Source organism: Tachysurus fulvidraco, chromosome 11, assembly GCF_022655615.1.
Source record: "Tachysurus fulvidraco isolate hzauxx_2018 chromosome 11, HZAU_PFXX_2.0, whole genome shotgun sequence".
NCBI classification, from domain to species: Eukaryota; Metazoa; Chordata; class Actinopteri; order Siluriformes; family Bagridae; genus Tachysurus; species Tachysurus fulvidraco.
Genome location: NC_062528.1, coordinates 8,450,581 through 8,473,748, shown reverse-complemented (window position 1 = coordinate 8,473,748; position 23,168 = coordinate 8,450,581). Strand labels below are relative to the sequence as shown.

At 36.6% G+C, this 23,168-nt stretch overlaps 1 protein-coding gene across 1 annotated transcript in view; it reads right to left on the bottom strand.

Moving 5' to 3' along the window:
• grik4 (glutamate receptor, ionotropic, kainate 4) overlaps positions 1-23,168 on the bottom strand; it is a 369,932-nt gene that overhangs the window by 246,875 nt on the left and 99,889 nt on the right. Inside the window, exon 2 of the mRNA XM_027174034.2 lies at positions 14,266-14,350. The gene's annotated coding sequence lies outside the window, so the exon portion shown is untranslated. The remainder of the gene's footprint in view (positions 1-14,265; positions 14,351-23,168) is intronic.

Genomic DNA, 23,168 nt, shown 5'->3' with positions numbered 1-23,168 from the left:
CTATCTGCATTAAAAGCTTATTATTTTAAATCATTAAAAAAACGACAAGTTACTTGAAGCTCATGCAGACTGCTACAAGACTGATTTAATTACATGCGGCCGAAATGTGACAGTAATTATTCTGACAAAGGCAAGTTAGCTGTATAATGAGTGTTTAGTTTTTTTCTTTTACTACGTATTCCTACGGCTTAAAGTCAATCCCTCCAACACAGCTAAAATAAGAGATCATCAACTTAACCACTAACGAATAGTATAAAATCAAGCGACATACTGGTATCGTCATTTTTACCATTAATATTAGCTTTCAGTTCAAACTTTTACCTTCTCAGGTTTTATAATGAAGATTGACTTCTCACTAGACAGAAGAAAGCTCACTAGATAAGATTAGCTTGTAGGAGAATGCACCTTCCTGTGATAATGTGTTCTGCTTTGATTTGCTCCTGTCTACTTCCTGGATTCTGGAAGCTAAGCTATGCCCTTAAGCTCATCGACCACAAAGTACACGGTGTCTAATTTGTTCTCATCTGTTCTCTGGTTATTGCTCTTTCATTTATTCATTCATTAACTGTCAGTAACTGTTTTATCCTGGTCAGGGTCATGATGAATATGAAGCCTATTCCATGAAGGCTGTGGAAGTGGTGGAAGTAAATCACCATCATCATCATCATCATCATCATCATCATCATCATCATCATCATCATCATCATCATCATCATCATCATCGTCGCCATCAGCCATAACATTAATACCACTGAAAAGTGACATGTATAATATTGATTATCATTAAATGACATTACATTATCATTACAGTGGTACCTCTCAAGGGGCAGAAGATTCTTTTGTTGACGTGTTGAAAGTGTTGGCTATGAGAGAAAGGTGGCAGAAAGCACAATGCATCACAGCTGCTGTGTATGTGGCTGCCCATGCCCACGCTGACCCCTATCCAACATCTAAAACATCGACAATGGGCATCAAATAGAACCAGAAGATGTTTTCTTTAACATTATGGCCAGGTGCTTATACATCACTTACTTGGAGATACACTATGGGGTAGAAGGCAAAAAACAGGAAGAGGTTGTGTGATGATCTGGGCAATGTTCTGCTGGGGAAAAAACAAACAAAAAAAAAAACATGGGTCCTGGTATTCATGATATTCCTGAATGTTAATTTGACACATTTCACCCAATTAAACATTGTTGCACACCAGGTTCACCCATTCATGGCAGCGGTATTCCTTAATGACAGCGTCCTCTTTCAGCAGGGTAATACACTCTGCCACACTGCACAAATTGTTCAGGAAAGGTTCGAGGGACATGACAAAGAGATCAAGGTGTTGACTGATCGAGCATCTGTGATACAGTACCTGTATGTGCTGGACAAATGACTTCGCTCTATGAAGACCTCACTTACAACTTACAGGACTTAAAGGATCTGCTGTAAAGGTCTTGGTGCCAGAGAATCCAGACCCGTATACAGGCTGTTTTAATGTTATGCCTGTTGTGTGTATTTTAATATAGAATATTGGGGCAAGCATATTTCACCATGGAAAACCTGTAGGAAGTTCACAATGGGGCTGTCTGACCTTCGCGACCAGCCTCATCAATTACTGCTGCCAAAAACTTCATATTGAATCGTCTTTTTCAAGAACAACCACTCCACAAAAAAACAAACAAAAACAATAGCAGATGATGAGGCACAGACGGAATACAATGTGCAGATGCATATCTCATCCGCGCTATCTCTAAACCAGTTAGTATCTTGATCTCAGTAATCACCACATTTGATGAAAGAAGCAGAATCATTTAGTGAAGAGGCTGATAATATGTAAAGATTTCTAAAAGGCACAGGTGATTTTTCACTTAACACATTTTTGAGAAAATAGCCATGTTCTTTGGCATGTACAATAAGACTGAGTAGGCCAAGATCAGCTCGAGTCCACAAGAAGAAAAGCACCACGTGACTTTAAAAGAAGGTTTGTCGTTATAACAGTCACAAAGAAGACGTTTTGCATGGCTGAATGCTTGGGTTAGGGGGTCTGGTGACTCCGTTATCGTGATGTTAGTGATCTCTTCCAGCATGCAATGTATCCATCTACAGGGCTCAACAACTCACTGAATGGTTTGATGAATATAAAAAAATAATAAAATCATATATACACCTTTTCACTATTCAGATATCGACCCAACTAACACCTATGGGAGTTTTAGAGCAAGATGAAGCAACAGAATTTGATGGAATATCTTTTTGAAGAATATTGTTCTCTCTAGTACAGGTCCATGTCCTACCACCACCAGGATAAGGATATTATTGATAATGAATAAACATATGATTTAGAAGTCTTTACTTGTCCTACATACATTCTATATATTTTCTTCGATTAGCTTTGGAAGTTGGGGTCAAATTACAGGGTCAGCCAAGATACAGCACCCTGAAGCAGAGTTTGTTAAGGGCCTTGTTCAAGGGCTTAACAGTGGCAAGATGGTGGGACTTGAGCCCCCATCATTCTGTTCAGTAATACAGAGTAATACAGTAATCGAGGGACATTTTAAAGGATTGCATTGAAGTGTTATTGTAATTGATTTTAACCTAAAAAGTATTAAATAAATCCTGATACATGCCTCAAATACAACACAAATATCCTAAACGCGGTGTGACGCAGTCAGCTAGACAGATGGAGAAAGATAATTGTAATTTTTAGTACAAGATGCACGATGATATGAGAGAATATTCCTCACTCAATTGCTTTCATGCTCTCATTTATGATGCCTCTTGAAGCAGATCCAGCCTACATCCTTAGGACACATTTAAAATGCCCTAGTCTCCTGGTCCTACCCCGCATTTCCTTTATAGTTTTGGCATCGATGTTGTATATTTGTCTCTTTCACTAAGGCTGCAGAAATCCTTGTGCAGTAGCTCAGAGGGTTATCAGGTCTTATCAGGTCAAATCAAAATTAAATGATAAGGATTTCAAATAATCCATGGTAGTGAACTATTATATATATATATTTTTTTTAAAATTTTTTTTGTAAAATCAAAATCCAGAGCTACAGTCTGGATTCCCAAATCCTGCATGACATTAAGTGCAGTGAGGACATTAGCTTACTCCTAATCACCAAGCAAAGATCAATGCTGTATGTAATGACCAAAGGCAGGGATCTGTGTGTAAGGCTTATGATTTACACCAGATACTAAGTCATGAAGTCAGAGGAACTCTCCATAGACCTCTGTGATCAAACTGTCATTGACATAGATTTGGACAAGTGTAGAAAAGAAATTCTAAAGCTTTGTAACTTCTCATGAGTACAATACGCTCTGCCCTTGTGAAATTAAAAAAGAGAACCCACACCAGACTCTTCTCAAACCTGGCCCGTCTAGCCAAACTTGCTAACCTGTCTAGAAAGGTCTTGGTCATAAAAGGGACCAAGAACTTAATAATCACTCTAAATGAGCTTTGTAAGTCTTTCACAGAGATGAAAGAACCTTGTGGAAGGACAACTGTTTTAGAAATATACTCTATCATTCAGGCCTTTATGGCAGAGTGACATGACAGAAAAGGAAAATAGCATAAAAGGAATATAGCAAACCTGAGAGCAAGGAGAAAAGGATTTTCTGACCTGATGAGACAAAATGTGACTGAACTCATAGCACTCATGTGTTTTGCAAAAAAAAAAAAAGAAAGAAAAGAAAATACTTCTCACCAGCTGCATAATACTGTATGTTCTTTAAGGGATACAGACATGATGCTGCTGGAGTGGCCTCTGGACACGTTTCTGATTGTCCTAGAGTGGTCCAGTCAAAGTCCTGACTTGAACTGCATTGAATATCTACAGTATGCAAAGACCTTAAGATAGCAATTCACAGAAGCTCATCATCCATTCTGACTGAGCCTGAAAGGATCGGCCAGGAGGAATACAAGAAATTGCCTAAATTCTAAAGACTTATCCAAGAACACTCAAAGTTGTAGTTGTACTAATACGAAATACTAAACCTTCTAGAAAGTACTCAATAAAGGACCTGGATACATATTGAATTTAAATGGTTACTGTTTACATTTTTTACATTTTATTTATACAGGTGTAAATGTTTGCGACTTACATAAATTCACCTTTTAGTGATATATATCTGTCTGGATATGTCTGGTCTATGACCGCTGTATGTCAGTGTATCTATCCACTGATGACATCTACTGTAGATCATGGTGACAAGACTGTGTTTTTAGCAAATGCAAAATAAAACCCCAAATAAAAATGACAGGAAAAGCACACCGGATCCAAACTATATTTGTCTGCAATAGCCTCAAAAAAATCAAAAAAAAAAAAAAAAAATCAAACAAATAAATAAATAAATCGTGGATAAACTTCAAACAGTGCAACATTTACAGCAGGTGAAGCTGAGAAATGTTTTGTTTTTTTTAATGCTTTTTTTCTACAATCCATTGATGCATATCACAGACAACCAGCATGGGAGCAGATAAAGGCAGAAGCCTGCTCTTACATCCGAGAAATTTAATTATCTGCTCTTTAATTCAACTTGACCCCATTTTAACTTTGATCAGCCGAAAGGCCTGCAGACGAGACGCCATCACTCACCAGGGCCAGAAAATGCTTTTTCACACTACACTTTATTTGTGCAGCAGGCTGGCATGGAAGGTAGGGTTTGTATTTCACACATTTTTGCTTTCTGATATGGGAATATCAGATATATTGCATATCGGCTGTTTTACAGATGGTACTGATACGGTTCTTTTTATGGTTCTATTTACTGGCACAAAATCCCATGAAAACATAATGTAAAAGGGCTGTAATGATCTGTGTACATAATATATACTACAATACATTATGGTTGTTATTTATACAGAATTATTGCAGAAATACTGTAGGTTATGTACATAGACGTCTAATTCTTCGTAGAACATAACGCAATATTAAAGCTTTTGAGGGCAGCAACATTGTTTTTACAGGTGACTCGATTATCACTACAGTATTCACAAATATGTCATTAAAACACTGATTATAAACTAATGAATGACTAATGATTATTAAATAATCATTACATGTTTTTTTTTTTTTACAGCATTCTCATTTGCAAGCCACATTTAATCGATTCTTGGCCAATTAATTCACATGAATAATTGACGACGAACGATTTTCAGCTCTAGTTCAAAAGATTCATGTCTAATGTGATGTTTAGTGCAGAACTAAACCAGGGAAGGAAACAAGAATAAACAATAGAGATTGTTTGGAAGTTTTTTAAATGCTATGGAACTAAACTGACCTGACATCTATAAAAATGTCCATGTTTTGTTCATGTACATTGTCATAAAGCTATATAGCTGACAGGTAGCTTACTGTATAAAAGCTCTATACACTGAACACCGGTGTGAAGAACAGGAGCATGTACTGCACCCCCGACCTCTTGGTTTGACATCATTGCAAGATCTACAGTAACTAATGCTCTGGCTGCTGAAAAAGCAAATTCCCAAAGCCCAAATCTAAATCTCCAAAACCTAGTGTAAAGTCTTCCCAGGTAAGTTGTTGGTTTGGAATCACCTTAAAACCTCAGCACAAGTTCCACATTCACACCTCACACAAGTTTATATTAAATGCTTGTTGTGATACTTGCAAACAAATACTTAAATAAATAATCATATGTTGATGGTCAAAACAAGGATAATCCAAATCTAAAGTGACTAACAAATAAGGAACTATAAGCATTTTTAATTGAGTGATAGAGGAGTATTAATTCTTTCTTTCTTTTCATTTTTTTGGACAAGTTAGGAGTTGTTCACAGAGGAAGTGGGTTTTTCCATTATCTCTCCATTTTTTGAAGATAGTGCTATGTTTTGCTGAGGTTCGTTCCACCACTGAGGAACAGTCAGTTTGAAAGCTCTAGAAAGGGACGTCAACACGTAGCGTTGTGTAACACTAACAGGCTGTTTACCCTGAGCATTTAGGATTTTTGGTGAATTATGAAAAAAAAAAAATTAAGTCTGTGAGCAAACTAGAGAACAGGTTTTGTTGAAACGGTGGTCTGGGGACCACTTCCACTGAACAGACCTGGCAGCTTCCCCCTTTATGCGTGACATGATTGACTTACCTTGTCAAGCTACTTCCTTATTCCAGATCCGCAATGGCAGAAGGTTGTTAAAGCCAGAGGAACAGAGGTTATTTCTTATTGATAAGAACCAAAATTTAGCTCATCTTGTTTAGTGAGTGCATCATTTTTTTCTGGCTGCATTGCTAACAGCCGTCTTATACAAGAATGGAAACTTGTTTGTAGCAGTATTTTTGTACAATGCATTTATAAAGCACCGTTTTTCACCAGATTGAGAGCATAGTAATTTAATTTAACAACAACAAAAAAATAACAACAAAAATATATGTATATATATATATATATAAACAAAGCACTTAGAATGCTGAAAATGCGGCATAAGGAATTGTGCAGTTTGTAAGACGTTCTTTTATGTTAAAGCACACCTGCGATTCAAATCCAAAGAAGTGCAGATTCTGGGATCTGAAATCCTGGTCCTGTGTGTACTTCAGTTTTCAGGCTTCAGTAACTGAATCTTACTGTCATTTCAAAAGTAACCTTAGCTTCTATAGTATGTGTACACAACTCGTCCACATTTTCCCCCGTAGGCCGATTATTCATTCATTCACTCATTTTCTACCGCTTATCTGAACTTTCTTGGGTCACGGTGAGCCTGTGCCTATCTCAGGCGTCATCGGGCATCAAGGTAGGCTGATTAGATTAATACTATTATTCTAACCCTTCTGTGGTGTTCAGGTCAAATGGACCTGCTTTATGATTTAACTAAAAGTGTTTTGAATTAGTTTTTGAATCATCTGCATTTGCTGATGCATTTTTAAGAGCTATCTTTCATATCCAGTGACTGCAATAATATTTTGTTTCATTTGCGTTTGTCATTGTGCACCACCTGTATTTGATGAATCAGTTCGATATAATAATAAATAATAATAATAATAAACCGTAATTGTAACATCGTCCCTTTTCATTTGTTTACTAGATTTATGCCACCAAGGTCTTTATTATAGTATAATTGGGTACACAAAATATAACTTATCACCAAAACAAATGACACTTTCATTGTCACATGTGGCCTAGTAATTTCAAACGTTAATCTGAAAAGTTATTTATGTTGTTTCAGGAGATGATATAAAGACAATATGTGTAAAGGATGTTTTTTTTTTTTTTTAAATTTCTCTATTGCTTTTTAAACCTGGGTCAAGTCCTGGGTCAATGTAAACAGAACAGTACCAAAACAAACATAAAACAAAGGATAAACAGCACTTTTAGAAGCAAAGAATTAAAAAAAAATCCAGAAACAAAGGTGCTTTGACTGAAACAGTAAAAGTGCTGATTACACCACAGTATGAAGGAGTTGATGACTTTTACATTAATCTGAGCTACAAAGACCCAGGAGATTCCAGATGTACTGTAAGCTTACACGAGTGCACAGTGAAGAAAACTCCAGTGTAACCCTCTCTCTGTACTCCACATCACTGTTACACTCTGCTCCATTTACAAAGTAATCTGCTTCCTAGAAGACAAGCATCGGTGAGGCTTATCTAGAGCTCTCAGGTGCTGCAGATGGAGTCGGAGAGACAGAGGATGTACAGAGAGAAGAAAACACACAGAAAGTCCGACAGAGATAAAGACAGAGATTCAAAGTGAGTGACACAAAGACTCTCTCTGAAACTCACCACTACTAACCTCCTCCTTATTATTATTGTTATTAATATAATTGTTGTATTGTTACTCTTACTCTTATTATTGCAACTACTGACCCAAAACTTTTTTTTCCTTCTCTGCATGAGTTGTATTGATCTACATTCTGTCATAACAACATTATATAAAAATGGATGAACCGAATGAAACTGAATGGAACGTAATTGATTTGAATAGAGAGAAAGAGAAAGTAAACACTTTATTATCCTTACATAGTAGCAGCTTGGCTGGTAAAGTACATTATACTAGAGTGTGTTGAAACAAACAAACAAACAAACAAACAAACAAATAAATACATAAATTACACTGTCTTGATATTTTGAGGAAGCTCGATCTGAAGATAAGTAGTCAAGATTACTTAAGTTTAATTTTTGAACGTAATTCTATCTTATAAAATACTTTAATATTCAAAACAATTCATGACAGGGAAGAAATAACTTCATATAACATCGTTTAACTTTCTTTGTATCCGGTAAAACTTTAACTGTTTAAACAATTAGAAGTGTAGTCATTTGATTAAAAAAAAAAAAAAAAAAAAAAAAGAACGGAATTGCGATAATTACATGACTCATGTTTCCCTAGACATGTCTTAGTCTCCTTTACAGAAATAGCCTGTTCCTCCATTATCCATGAGTAGATCTAGACTACAAACAACTACACAAACAATGTTAAGAAATCAAGATGCCTCTACTTTGCAATTCAAATCAGAGAAGCTAGACCACCAACAATCATGTTTTAAGAAGGTAGGAGGAAACCGGAGAACACAAACGGACATGGAAGTACTTACAAAACTCTACTCAGACAGTGACCCTGTGTAATCAGGATTGGATCCGGGAGCTGTTGAAAAAACCACTGCATGAAATTTCAAATATCAGGATATGAACATTATAAAATAAATCTTAAAGATCAGGGTATACTTAATGTTAGATATTTTCACTGACCTCCAGGCATAAATATTGATCCCACAAGAGCTACTGTGGAGCTGTATCTGTTCATCAATCAATGTTAAGCCATAATTGCAAATGGTCTGTGCAACTGAATGAATAAGCATCTATTTAAATTGCAAACTGCAAATAGGATTTATCTGCATAGACAGAGGATTGTAATCTCTGCACCAAAGTGTGAAATGCTTTTATTTTTTTATTAAAAATCAACAATATTATTATTATTATTATTAATAATAACATAATAATTATTATTACTATTATTTTTATACTAGATACCACTATATATAGATAATATACTATAATATATATATATATATATATATATATATATATATATATATATAGTATATATCTATATATAGTAGTATATATATATATATATATATATATATATATATATATATATATAGTAGTATATATATATATATACTGCATATATATTTTTTTTACTTGCACCTATATTGCACCTAGTCCTGAATTCCTAAGTGTCTACTATAATATTACTTTTTTAATTAACACTAATGTTTCCTATTAATATTTATAATACATTTACAGCATTTAGCAGATGCAACTTACATTTTATAAAACCGAGCAATTGAAGGTAAGAGGCTTTGCTCAAAGGCCTAGTAGTGATATCTTGGTGGACCTGGGATTCAATCTCCAAGGATCAAGATACAACAACCCTTTATTCACTGGTACAATATATAGTGTATAATCTTTAAGACTGTTTTCTCCTTCTGTATCTCTTTAACCTCTAGTTCATCAGATGGTTAAATGGCTTATAAGAATTACTCCTACGGGTTTCTTGAAATTTGACACTTCAGTCATGACATTCATTGTAAATGGACATGAAAGAAATCAAATAAAAACATGTTTGCACAAATCCTTTTTTAGATACATCTAAGCTGGGGAAGAGAAGATTTTTTCTAACTGGAAGAAAAAAAATGGTCTGAAGGAGCTTAGTTTTGCTCATCGTAAATAAGGAATAGAAATCCAGTGAAATCACAGTCCCACATCTGATATGCTACAAACATGATGCATGATTGTGCAACCAGAGAAAAAGGACAAATAGGCTGTCTGATCACTGTCCTGCCGTCTCATGTCGCATTGTTATGGAGCTGTGTGTGTAATTATAGCTGGCCAAATTTGTTGTCCCCATCACTCATGTTTAACTGACATGCCTGTAAATTGGGAAATGTGTTATGATTTCGTGCTAAAAAAAGGAATTGTGCTGTTGTGCTGGAAGCGAGCGTGAAATGCATTTAGTACAGAACAAATACATTCAGGGGATGTGGTAGCCTAGTGGTTAAGGTGCTGGTCTACCAATTGAAAGGAAGTGAGTTAGCATCCCAGGTCTGCCAAGCTGTTACTGCTGGGCCCTTGAGCAAGGCCCTCAACTGCTCAGTTGTATAAAAATTGATAAAATATAAGATGTTCTGGATAAAGTTGTGTGCCAGGTTGGCATTAAAAAAAGCCTAGTATAAAAGCACGATATACAGAATATTCCAAGTTATATGAATGTGTACCGTTGTCACAACGAGAGGAGAAAGACAGACCCAGATACAAGGTGAGTAGGGTTTAATAAAGTAAATACATAAACCAGGAACAAAGACAAATCTAAACAATACAAAGGATGAGGAAGCGATGAATACACTGACGTTAGAAATGGGGAGGAGTCAACAGAGGTGGGGCAGACACGTGACAAACAAACACACATGGCCAAAAGTCCAGGCTGAGTCCTGACAACTGTACATTAGATGTTTTTTTGTTTTTGTTTTTTCAGGTAGGAAAGAGGAACATTTGGAAAGATTGTTTTAATTAGTAAGGAAATATTTGTCATGAGTAAGTCAGGGAGAAAGGAATGCTATGAGGACATAGAGGTGGGCTCTTTATTGACTCTGAAGCTAAATCAAAAACAGGTAGATCTAAATAAATAAATAAATAAATAAATAAAGAAAGAAAGAAAGAAAGAAAAACAGGTCTGAATCAGGCTATGGACAGGAAAAACAACACAAGAACAGGACAAGACAGGCAAGTCAAGACAGATTTAAAAAAAATAATACAGGATTACTAAACAGAGTAGAGAGGCTCAGTAACTTCTCTGACACTAACAGACAGAACATATAGTTTGCAACGAGAACAGCGCACACCACAAGGGTTTAAATAAACACATAAATTAAGAATGAAACTGAAAACAGGCAAGTTTAATGATGAAACGTGGGAAATGACAAGACAAACAGAGGATAAAAACAGAACAGAAATGAAAGTGAAAAGAAGTGTGCTAGTGCTACAGGCTACACCGCACGAGGGGGTATTATTTGTGATAATACAGTATTCATTGAAATGCATGTCATATCCAGTAATCAAATTCAGGTTAATTATATTTTCTTACTCCACATTAAATTTGTTAAATGCCAAATTAATCACAGTATAATACGATTTATTACACCCTAAATGATTTACTTTCTATTCTTGCCCCTCAAAGGGTCTCTGCGTTACCCTGTTCTCCATACCGACTTTTAACTAGTCGGCTGACTTATAGCTATAGTAATCCTACCTCACTGCCCTGCTCAGCATGATTGCTTTTAGATCAGAGAAACGCATCCCTTCACTTTACAACAGAAACGTATGATTTTACAGTAGCTAGCTGTCGTCGGCTGACCAGCTAGCTACGAAACGCTACGACACTGTGACATCAGCAAGTTAGAACAAACAACACAGAGGGACAAGATTATAACACACAGCCACCAGAGCAAAGTTTCTAGTTGAAGTAGCTAAATAAATAAACAAACAAATCAATAAATAAATCTCTAAATAAATAAGTCACCCATATTATTGGTAGAATGTAAACTGAATAATACATTACTTGATGTGGTGGTTTGAAAACAGTGCACAGAGGCATGCTTCAAATTCCCCCTCAAGCAATAACTAGAAAACTTACAGGAAGGAATAATAAAAAAAGACAAGCAATATTTTGCATTGATGAGCAACAACAGCCGGGTTCAAAAGTTCATATGAGCATACGAGGGACATGTAAGAAATGGCATTGACATTTTATTTTATTCAACTGATCATTTTCTCTGACAGAATCATTGGAACACATGGTTCTTGTCACACATATGAAAAAAAAATCTTTTTTTTATATCTACGTACTTTGGGTCTTCTGAAAAGCTCAAAATATACCTACAGCAACTTTGCAGATTAGGATGTTGGTGGATTAGAAATTTCTGTAATATGCTTTAACATGTCCTCTGAAGCCCTTTTTAGTAATTATGGTTGAATACGAGTGGTACGTTTCCTGTGCCCGTATAAATAGGACTCATTTGAATGCAGCCATTAAACCGAGGGACATGTATTACAATAGGGAAGTCTGGGGAGCTCTAACAATACATCAATCTCTGAAAGAGGATGGTACATTTACATGAGCTAATGTCACTTCATACAATTTCTAAGCAACTTCATGTACCGAGATCGTCTATACAAACAACTGTTCCCAAGTATTCTTTGCCAAGGTCAGAAAGAAAACCCAAATCTGGCAATGTCTGGTTAGGAAAGTGGTCTGACAAAATCAGAAAAAACTTCCAAAATCCAGGTCTGAAATGACCTACAGTAGAAGCTGGTGAAAAGCAAATGTTACAGTCCACAGACAAGCTACTGTTGAGTAGCTGCCATGTAACTGTATCTACAGCACCACCCATATCAAACTGTTTACATGCTGTTTTGCACACTGTTTATGCTCTTTGCACATGCTGTCTTTCACATTCAGTCAATTTCTGTCTTGTTCAACTCATTACAATACCTCATATAACTGCTGCTATTATATTAAGTGTTCATTCCTATATTCTTACACATGTACTGTAGTACTGTATATACAGTATTTACACTGGTCGGCGCTGCTTTTGTCTATTGTCTTGTAGTGTTTTGTATTGTTTGTTTGCACTGTCTTTTGTCTTGCACTGTTTGCACCAGTTAAACAGATGCACTTTATGTGGCTAGGACTAACTTACTTTAAGTCCTTAGCTCTGTGTTGTTCTATGTAGCTTTGCTTGTGTTCTATGTAGCACCAGGGTGCTGGAGAAACATTGTCTCATTCCACTATGTACTGCGTCAGCTACTGTATATATGGTTGAAATGACAAAAAAAGCTTCTTGACTTGTCTTTACTTGATGCATGAAAGAAGTATTTTCCTCGTAATTTGGTGATGTCAAGCTTGTCACAAAAAAAAAAAAACACACAACTTTTTGGAGATGTGTTTTAGGGTCAGATGAAATAAAAATCAAGATATTTGAGCACAGTAAGTAGAAGTATGTTTTTCCGCCCTCTATTTAGCATGGCTAAAACAGGCATTGGCTCAAATCAACTGCTTGAGTCACAAGTCTTTTTGAAAGAGGACGATCATTTCTCTTTTCTTCTCTTCTCTTCTCTTGCTCCCTCTCGCTCTTTCTTATCAATCTCTCTTTTGTTTCACCTATAAATCTGAACTACAGCTATCACAACAATTAACCTACCCTCTTTCTCATGTCTTGTCAGGGTTAATATGGCAGTTATTAAAGACCAATAGGTTACTTAATAGAGCAAGGCAGCACTGTCTACTATCTGCTGTTACCTTTCCTGCCTAAAAAAATGCTATTATACACATTGCAGGTAGCTTCTGGCATGTTCTGACAGGTAGCTTTTAGCACTGCTACAGTAATGGTGATAACTGCTAATGGTGTCCATGACGTATGGGACTGAAACACATGACTCGAGTTTGACCTTAGTGTATTTTACTCAACATTTGATCTATAACCAATTAACCAAATATAACCAAATTTAAAGCTCTCAGACTATACTGAAAATCTGGGATTTTTTTTTCCATTCAAACTTTGGAAATAAACAGAAGGTTTTTTTAGGATTGGTAAAAATGATAAAAAGAATTGCTCTATTTATTTATTATTTAATATCCAAGAGTGCACTATTTCTAGGTCCTGGCTTTAAATCTATAATGACTATTGATTGACTACTGCTTTGTACAAAAGCTCAGGTATTCCTCATGCCTAATCTCCTCGATTGAGGGACGTGTTCAGATAACATTCTGATGGATTTGATCTAAAATGAATCATAATGTTTTACACAAACTTTGTCCATGCCAGCTTGAGTGCTACACTCTCATTAAAGCAAACAGAATACCAAATACCAAATACTACGAAACTCTGAAATTCACTTCAAATAATAATAATCATAATAAAAATAATAACAATAATCAAATGTAATAAATATTTGTAATTAAATGTGCTGCATTAATTCAGACAAGAATACTAGACAGCATATTCATTAATACCCACAGACCTTTGGACACCAATCTATAAAGCTGTATATACCAAGTCGACCCGTAAGTAATTGAGTCTATGACTGTATGAATTTCATGCGCATATTTATTCCAAACGTGCCTTTTCCTCCCACACGGACTAAAAAGAGCTTGACATGCTAGTTGTGATAGCACCTAGCTGCAAAAACAAAACCTATGACGTCAAAACCAAACAAAATCTGTAATATAACAGGGATAGTAAAGGTGAAAGCATCGTACCTTTTATCTCCGAAGCCAGGAAATTTTACTTGATCTTGAGTGACTAGTGGTAGCTTCTCTGCTGCATCTCATATCAGGAAAAAGCCTGTGGACACATGGTAAAAAATAAATGTGATGCCCCTTGCTGATCCACTCTAGATCCACAGCTTATATCACTGGCACTAAGCTGAGATATAAGCCATAGTTAAAATAAGGTGTGTATGGCTTTTGCATACAAATCAAGTCACAGTGTAGTTATCAATGGTTCGTTTGAGTGCTTTTATCTGGGCACTGATGACTTTTGGACTCAAGCATAACACACTCTCTGAATCAACACCAACGATCCACTCACACACAGGCAAAAATATCCCAAAAGAGTATAAATAGCATAGCACTGACATAACATGAATTAGTATGACATGAATCAGGATGAAAATCTAGCATTTTAGTTTTCTACATTTTGAGCGCCCACCAGAAAGCACGATCTGGAGAAGTGAAGAGCAGAGTAGACAGTAAATTCTACCATTCGTAACCAAAAGTAATGCACCTGTATCTAGTTGAAATCTCAAACACATTGATATATATTCTTTCTTGAGCATGTGTACTCTTGGTGTACAAGCCATTTACTTCTGTTGCGTATATATTTCTTTTTCTTTCTTTTTTTATTTATTTATATAACTTCACGATCGGGGGACACGGTGGCTTAGTGGTTAGCACGTTCGCCTCACACCTCCAGGGTCGGGGTTCGATTCCCGCCTCCGCCTTGTGTGTGTGGAGTTTGCATGTTCTCCCGTGCCTTGGGGGTTTCCTCCCCCGGTCCAAAGACATGCAAGGTAGGTTGGTTGATTGGCATCTCTGGAAAATTGTCCGTAGTGTGTGATTGTGTGAGTGAATGAGAGTGTGTGTGCCCTGCGATGGGTTGGCACTCCGTCCAGGGTGTATCCTGCCTTGATGCCAAATGATGCTTGAGATAGGCACAGGCTCCCCGTGACCCGAGAAGTTCGGATAAGCGGTAGATGTAAGTTCTGACTTTAAATACGAAGCTCATCAGATGAAGAGGAAAAGGAAAAAGGATGCCCGTATCACTACATTTAACGGTAGGGTACAAATCATTGTGAGCTAGCTATCCAGTTAATTAATCATGACTTCCTTTTGACGCATTTCCGTTCATGGAACAAAAATGTATTGTTTGGCCGTATTGTTACTCGAAATCAATTTCTTGCAATATAGCACACTAAATCATGCTCTTATATTGAATATCAGCATAATGTAAGTGTGATTATCTGATATCCAGCATAACATTGGTTACTTGAATGTAACTCATACACACTTTTTTGAGATACTGCAATTCACCGAAAAAGTAAGTTTAATTCAAGGCTCTGCCATTTTTATCACTAGCCAAGATTTCACTACCACTAAACATTCTGAGCAACGCAGAATCTGAGAGAAACCAAGAAGGGATTTAACCAATGAATAACAGGAGGATTAATAGCTTTTAATTGACTTGACCATATTCCATAATGGTGGCTCAACCTTTAGAGTGGCCATAACATGCAAATTAACCAAACATTGCTTTTGTTTCCAAGAAAATTGGAGTGAAGCAGTTCCAAGGCATCAGATTGCAAACTTCATTTTGCCTTCAGCTTCTGGACAGTCTTTTAGACATTATCTAAGAAGATTCTGTTCACTGAGCAGTACGTGTGCTACATTCAGAATATAGTATTTGAAAGCTGCCCTTTCCCAAAGAAACTCCTTTATCGTCTCCAATAAAAATACGTATCATGCTAGTACAAATAAGTTCGAGTTCTAAGAATACTATAAAGCTAAATCCCTGGTAGTGTTAGTTTTAGTTCAACAAGCAATAGAGAAAACCCGATTAAAAAAGTACAGGTCAAGGAGATTTTAGTTCTAATTGTAGAGCTAAGTCCTGAGTCTGTACAGACAGCCAGAAACAGTTTGGACAGCCAGAAGAGGTTCATTTTCAGCCTTTATGCTTGACTTGTATCCTGTTGGATGGAGGGAAGAGCTGTACCAGAGCTTGAAGAAAAGGCAGTGCAGAAGAGAGTTTGATAAGTGCCTTCAGAGAGATGGGGGCCAGTCTGTTTAGTCAAGCATGTTTTAAATTTGATTTAGACAGCTTCAGGAAGCCAGAGGAGGGAAGTCAGTAATCTGCCAGACATGCAGAGATACGAGTTGAAACATGAGTGTCTGAGGGAAAAAAGGAGATAATGAGTTGCGTGTCATCAGCATAGCAGTGGTACGAAAAGCCATGTGAGGATATTATCTCCCTGAGAAAACGAGAAACGAGGGTGATAGAGAAGGCCGAGCGCTGACATTTGAGACGTGAGCCGAGTATATGCATGTAGGGAATGTGGATATTCGTACGTTATAGCTGAGAAATAGAAGCAACTTTTCAAAGTCCTCTAAAAGTCACACAGTGCATTAACCCAGTCACTAGCAGCAGGCACGGCCTCATTCCCTCCAAGCGAATCCCATCTTCTGTTTTTTTGTCCCTCAAGTCATTTTTCATGTCCCCTTTGTCTTCTCTGGCCATTCTCCCACCTCATTTTTATACAATTTCAGCTTGACAGAGTTCACAAAGAATATTTTATTCTCATGAATTGAGAGGTACAAACCAGAATAGTGTCGATACTTGCCAACCTGCCACATACTGGATCATTCACTAATAAAATACTTTCACCTAAACGCAGCCTAGCATCGAAGTGGTCTTGTCTGTCCGTGTAGTAGAGGAAACCTCCGATCAAGAGTATAAAGCGGTATTGCTAGAAAAATCCAGTAGATATCTTGTCTTGTGTCTTGTCACTGTCATCAACGTGTGCCCTGATGTATATTTCTTTTTTTCAATAAAGTCTAATTAAATGTCTAAGTCTAACAATACCATCTCTAAACTTTTACCTAATCAAATCAACCGGATTAGTCTGACACAAAAGACTGTGTCAACAAAAGACTGTTTTTATTTGAAGACATTAATGCATCGTGAATTGTTTCAAGAACCGTGCTTGATTAATTCATTTTCTGCTGAGTATTAAACTGAATTAAATTCTAGCTTACACAAAACAATATGTATAGTGTATAGTATGTAATAATGTATAGTGTCACGTTAACTTATATTGGAGGCTTCGTAACATATACAGTACAGACCAAAAGTTTGGACACACCTTCCAAAAGTTTGGACACACCACCTTTTCAACAGGACAATGACCCCAAACACACCTCCAGGCTGTGACCATGAAGGTGAGTGATGGGGTGCTGCACCAGATGACCTGGCCTCCACAGTCACCGGACCTGAACCCAATCGAGATGATTTGGGGTGAGCTGGACCGCAGAGTGGAGGCAAAAGGGCCAACAAGTGCTAAGCATCTCTGGGAACTCCTTCAAGACTGTTGGAAGACCATTTCAGGTGACGACCTCTTGAAGCTCATCAAGAGAATGCCAAGAGTGTGCAAAGCAGTAATCAAAGCAAAAGGTGGCTACTTTGAAGAACCTAGAATATGACATATTTTCAGTTGTTTCACACTTTTTGTTATGTACGTATATAATTCCACATGTGTTAATTCATAGTTTTGATGCCTTCAGTGTGAATCTACAATTTTAATAGTCATGAAAATAATGAAAACTCTTTGAATGAGAAGGTGTGTCCAAACTTTTGGACTGTACTGTATATAGTGTCACATGATCTTCTATTGGAGGCTCCATAAGATATACTTGATGGTCACATGATCTATTGAAGGCCCCATTAGGTGTACTGTACGTATAGTTTAACATCAGCTTCTATTGGAGCGTCTTTTTTGGAGGCTCCGTAACGCAGACATCACAAAAGGGAACACTCGGTTTTCAAAGACACTGTAAGTTTAATATCAATGCTATGCTAACCTAAGTGAGTAGGCTTTTTTATAAATCTTGATGTTTCACTTTAAACAAGATTAATAGTTGCTTGCGGCTGTGAAAACCTTTTTGTAATTAACTTTTTGTTGTATTAAACCTGTGTAATAGAAACAAAAAGGAAGATATATTGTAGGTCCTTTTCAAAAACAAGGTGCCAAATGAAGATATTAAATTAAGCAGGAAGTGAAAGAGTCTGTAAAGAAAGCATTCATCATTTGATACCTTCTGAACAAGATGCAACGTGACCGGGCAGACAACATGCAAATATTACACACAAAAGTATGCATAGTTTCTGCTTTGAATTATATAATATTTTGAAGTGAAGCTGCTAATGAGTGCTACTCAGCTACGTTTGGAAGAACACGCTGCTCCACTACGATTAGTCTGGAAGAATAGTCACATGTAAGACTCTCTAACTGAGATGTCAGGACTGATAAATATGATGTATAAATATAGCACGATACAAAATATATCCCAAATATTTGCTAACACCTTACCATCACACCCGTACAAGGGTTTTTACCAAAACCTTTACATTTACCGCAAAGGTGGAAACACTCAGTCCAGTTTTTTTTAGTAAACTCAGGTGTGGCTTCTGCTTGGCTGAAATTAATACCTGCCCCAACACCAGCCGTTTCCTGCTAATATTAGGCACCACTGATAAAGGACATCTTTGTAATTTCTCTTCACTATAACTAAGAGGCTGAAAACTGTTCCAGTAATAACAGGAATGGGGATTGCATCGCAGGCCTTTCCAGTACTATAGACATTATTAAAGAGAGGACTAAATCTAGATAGGAATGTTCAAAAAGCATATAGATGTGATAGGTTTCCAGAAAAAAAAACATAAATAAATCTCAAAGCATCCTTTTAGTGAAAACATGGGTGCATTTGCATTTAAATTCCATCCTGACTCCCTGAAAGCCACTAGAGCTGCTTCTGTTCTGTTCGGCCAGATTGTGCTTTTTTTCTTTTTCTTTAGCCCATTAAAAAAAACTTATATAAATGGTGCCCCTGTTATCTGCAGCATGTACAAGTCTTTGTTTTGATGAAGATCTAATGGCTCAGGTTCATCACATGTATTAAAAATGTAAAAAGATTTTACAAAGCAAAATCCTCAAATCTACATAGCATTTAACATATCTATCTATCTATCTATCTATCTATCTATCTATCTATCTATCTATCTATCTATCTATCTATCTATCTATCTATCTATCTATCTATCTATTTGTCTGTCTGTGTCTGTCTATCTATCTACAGTATCTCTGTCTGTCTGTCTGTCTATCTATCTATCTATCTATCTATCTATCTATCTATCTATCTATCTATCTATCTATCTATCTGTCTGTCTGTCTGTCTGTCTGTCTGTCTGTCTATCTATCTATCTATCTATCTATCTATCTATCTATCTATCTATCTATCTATCTATGACCCTTTCGCTGTAGCTTTAATTAATGCAGAATTTCTATCTTAAATATATTTTACCAACAAAATGTTTTACCTAATATTAGCTGTATTAGTACTACAGCTAGGTTTGTTTCTGTATTCTGCTTATGTTTATGTAGATTTTGTCAGTGTAGCAGTCATCAAGCCAGCGAAGCTAAGCTGTCAGTCAGATTGAATAAATAATATTAAGTATAATTTACAAAAATGTATTTTGATTAAAAGTTTCTAATCACTAGATTGTTGTAAAGTGAGTGTAATCGATTCACTCAGTATTAATATAAACACACTACCGTTATAAATACTGTGGTACTAAATTTAGTCATTTAGACCACACATGGATGCACAGTGCTGCAGTTGTGGGTTCGATTTTAAGCGTAGGTGTGAGATTTGTGTTTTTCTTCAAGGTTTTTAATAAATAAACATCAAATCAAGTCAGATGTTTCGGGAAAAAAAAAACGTGTCAGTCACTTGATTTAGACACATAGAACCGATAAGTGCATTGGATTAAGTCAATTCAATTTTTTTTAAAGTGAAGTTAAGTACTAAAATTATTGCTAGGGAATGTATTGTCTTGAGTTCCACGAGTGAGAAATCATGGAAAAGAAAGGCTATATCTGAATATATTCTTGTGAAGAGAGCCACAGTGTCATGGTGCGCAAGGACATCAGGACTGACAAAGTCACAAGGAGACACGCTTTTATTCGAATTTCAGGCAGATGTGTAGTTCTGCAGGACAAAAGAGCGATAATACATTTCAAATAACGGTAATTACAAGTCCATTAAAATTCTCGATTGAAAGCATTCAGCTACAATAAGGTACCCCGGATTAACTCTATTCTACACCAGAAGCAATTCCGCACACACATTACATTCTCAGACGTGAAACATTCATCCCTGTGTTTCCATTCATATGCCTGTCTTTTTTATATGACTTGCCATTGTGATCGCAAACTATATTCATCTCGGTTTTTTTTTTATTTATTTAAATTTTCGATCTAAATCACCTGATATTAATCGTGCCATCTGTGGGATACAACTTTCATAGGATTTGTATTTTAACTGCTGCCGGAATGCAAGATCTGCTACACAGTAGAGCTACAGGCTGAAATATTGAGCTGACATTCAGGAAAAATGAAAGCATTAGTTGTGCGTTCAATATTTCTGTTTCATTATTTCTTTATATTGCATCTGTCAAAAATGTAAACATGTGAGTCATCAGCAGAAGAAAAGTTCAATTGCAGGAAGGATTTTGGTGTTTTATAATATTCAATCCTAAAAGTAGGGAGTTCTTCCAGTGCAGCTATCTCTAACGGTGTGAAGTGCTACGTATTAGCCTTGAGGAGGCCTCTCTCTCCATCTGCATCACTCAGCTACATCAAAAGTAGTGTTGTACCTCACTATTCCCAACACATCTATAAAAAAGCAACAACAGATCCCCCAGCCAGAGGCCAGACAGCTGGGCTGATGTGGACCTGAATGTATATGATGCTGAATAGTGAGAGCACAGAGGGAGAAATTACAGAAGATGAACTGCATATTATACTACAAAGATAAATGAATAATAAATAAACTGGGCATGCTCAGGGTACATTTAACATGACTACATTGGATATAATCCTTATCTGTCTTACAAAGTCCGAACAGCTTTAAAGGAGGCTAATCATATGCAACAGAAGATCCTTGGAAAATAAATAAACAAATAAATAAATAAATGAGAATTTTATCTATAAGGAGGTAAACAATCAGGAAACTAAAATACCTTTGTGTGCATGTGCATGAGTGTGTGTGTGTGTGTATGTGTGTGATAAACAATTTAGATATAAGATATAAGTGGTTTTGATCTGTTTAACATTAATTAATCATTTACACTTCACTCTCACCCGTTGCATGGATGAACTTTTTTTCTTCTTTTTTTATTACTTTCTGTCTGCATTTACCGTCTCTTCACCCTGCTCCATCAACTTCCCTTCTCGCTCCACTGCTCTGTGTTTTCCCTATCACAAGCAAACAGATTTTTCTTCACATTTGATGAAACAGACTATCCAGTGGATGTAAAAATCAATAAATAAATAAATGAATGAATGAATGAATGAAAAATGAAATAAATCATACTGTATGTGGTGTCTCTTTCTGGCCCTCTCTCTTTGCATGTGCACATTCAGGCAGACATTAAAATGGTCTGTTTTGGTCATTTGTTTTAACTGAGAGCAACAGCCCTCTGGCCCTCAGGTCAGCCATTGGTCATAACAACATGTACAAATTAGTATGAATGAGTGAGGGACTGATTTCTGTCTAGCCCAGACTGTAGACACATGCAGGCAATCAGTGTCTGATCATTATCATGTAATTTGACAGACTGAAATACCCCCTAGATCTCCATCACCATTGCAGCAACAGCCTTTAATTGAGTCTGTGCATGTGTATGTATGTGGTCATCACTTACAGTACATGTGATAAAATGCATGGCCCAACATGAATACTTTAATATCTGTTGATCAATCTCCCATCTGACATCACATCCAGCTATCATTGAATATGTCCATTTTTTTCAACATCCACATTTCACCTAACTGCATCCTCGTAGTGTAAAAAGTTAAGACTCTGACTGCTCTGACAATATGTGACTGGTGGTAATAAAGTCTCTAATCAGTGTGGTCTGTACACAGGTCCTGTATTTCTATAGTCATCAGACTACTGGCTTGATTTTCTTATATTCTGTCATATACTTTAAAATGATAAGTAAATTTACTACAAAATATAAAAAAACAACAACAAAGCAATGATGGGCTGCATGTCTGATGTTTTTCTCTCTATGGTGAGGTTTATCTAACAATATCATAGATGTGACTAGAAAAGGGTTACACTATCAGTCAATACATATTCTAGCTCCTGGCTATCAGTTGATACTTATTCTAGCTACTTTAATCCATATTCACAGAACTTCAGTTCTGACACAGTTCATCTGTTTGAGGTGCGATGTTCAAATGATCACAAAAAAGTGTCTGTGGAATTTTATGTATATCAATGCAAATCAATGTAAATATCATAGAAACATCCGGCGGCAGTGGATTTGTGTTGTGAACAAAGATAGTGGAAAAGATTTTGTTCTCGGCACTGCGGCTCGATGGGTATGAAATATTCACTAAAAATAACGAATACAAATATGGCCTAGATAGGATCACTTATGTTGGTATGTATATTCAGCATGATGTATCTATTTAAACAAAAGAATTAAAAAGAAATCATTGGACTGTGCATTTTAAACCAAGGCCAGGTGGTAAAAACAACATGCTTTGCTTAAACAACATGGGAATCAAAATCTATACAGTATATACACACACCACCGCAAACAAGCCACACAAAACCGAACCGACAGTGCTGAAGAGACAGCAGGGCTTCAGTACCACAGACAGCGCCGCTGAGTCTGGCTGCAAGGTGGAACCAATGAGGACCTCTAACTCCCTACCCTCCAGGAGAAGGCTGCCAGGTAAAGTCTGGCTCGGCAGTAGGGGAGGTATACTTTTGAGTTCTGGGTAGCACGCTAATGTTCTGCTGTTTCCCTCCACTGT